This window comes from Lipotes vexillifer, unplaced genomic scaffold, assembly GCF_000442215.2.
Source record: "Lipotes vexillifer unplaced genomic scaffold, Lipotes_vexillifer_v1.1 scaffold278, whole genome shotgun sequence".
Taxonomy (NCBI): domain Eukaryota; kingdom Metazoa; phylum Chordata; class Mammalia; order Artiodactyla; family Lipotidae; genus Lipotes; species Lipotes vexillifer.
The window spans coordinates 340,646-342,180 of NW_006769677.1; the positions used below are offsets into that span (position 1 = coordinate 340,646).

Consider the following 1,535-nt stretch of genomic DNA (forward strand, 5'->3'; position numbering starts at 1 on the left):
CGCAACTAGAGAAAGCCCTCGCACAGAAACGAAGACCCAAAACAGCTAAAAATAAATAAATTAATTTATTTATAAAAAAAATATATATATAGCACGAGTGGATCAACGATGAGTGCGTGAGGGAACAAAGGATGTGTGGAGGAGTCCAGTGAAATCAAGATTCCATGGGTTATCATGGCTTTACTCTCTTGCAATTATATTGAACCTCCCTCATCTTCCCACCACTAAATTCACAGATATCCCCGTGTCTGCCTCATTACAATGGAAGAAGCGTCCCAGTTTCTTCAGTGAAAGAAAAATTCCATCTCTTGTTCCCTGAATCCCATTCCTTCTCATCTTCTTAAGGGCTTTTTTCCTTTGGCTGTCTCCCCACTCTGCTTCCTCATCGATCTCTCCCTCCTTAATGGGTTATTTCCACGAGCACACAACATGCTCTAGTCTCTCCTATCTTAAAAACAAATAAACTGGGAATTCCCTGATGGTCCAGTGGTTAGGATCCGGCCCTTTCACTGCCGTGGCCCGGGTTCAAACCCTGGTCGGGGAACTGAGATCCCGCAAGTCATGCGGCGCGGCCGGAAATAAAAAGGAAAAAACAGATAAACTTTCTGTATTAGTTAGGATAACGTTAGGCTGCTGTAACAGAGAAATCCCCAAAGACCATATCAAAGAAAGAAGCTGACTCTCACATGAAAAGCCTAGGAAGGCAGTGTAGGGGTGATATGGTAATTTCTCCAATCTGTTGCTCTGCCATCCTTAACTTGCAGCTTCTCTCCAAGATGGATGCCCCAGCCCTTGCCAGCACTTCAACCTCCCAGCCAGAAGGAAAGGGGAAAAGAGAAGGCGGAGATAAGCCTACCTCCTTTGAGGGACACGGCCTGGAAGTTGCATACATGTCCAATCGCAAGGTATTGCCCTCAGACTTGGTCAAAAAACACACCTAGTTGTGAAGGAACTTAAGAAATATGGTCTTTCGTTGGGCAGCAATGTATCCACTTAAAGATTCCACCACTATTGCAGAAGAGGAGAATTGAGGGAAAGCTGGCGATCTCTACCACCCTGTGCACCTTTGACCGCCCAAATAAACGCACACTCTCTTCTCACACATGCAACATGCTAATCCCCTTCCCAAGCCCAAACCCACAAGGTTTCATCCATTACTGCAACCAGCTCAGAGCCCAGGCCTTCCTGACAATCGTCAGATCTTTGTATGAAGTTCAGATGTCAGTCTGGTGACATATAAACTAAAAACCAAGTTATCTATTTGCTCCCCTTTACCAACCAGCAGCACATACACATATATATACTCTACAAGGCAGAACAGGATAACCCCAATTAATCTGCCATTTGGAGAGGGAAAAATAGAAAACACATAGCAGGAACATAGCAATTAACAGATCCCACTGGGAAGGAATTCCAAGGGTTCCCTATCTCAGAGAGGAGAATGTTCTTTGGTATTTATACCCGAAAACATTCTCTGTGGTTCTTGGCTCTGCTTTCTGGGCAGTGCTTCTTTGTCTACCTGTTGTCCTCCAGGG

At 44.9% G+C, this 1,535-nt stretch overlaps 1 non-coding gene across 1 annotated transcript; it reads left to right on the forward strand.

Moving 5' to 3' along the window:
• The first annotated feature begins 472 nt into the window (after positions 1–472).
• TRNAE-UUC (transfer RNA glutamic acid (anticodon UUC)) lies at positions 473–544 on the forward strand. The gene has a single exon. It is a non-coding gene; the product is annotated as a tRNA-Glu (tRNA).
• Positions 545–1,535: the final 991 nt, after the last annotated feature.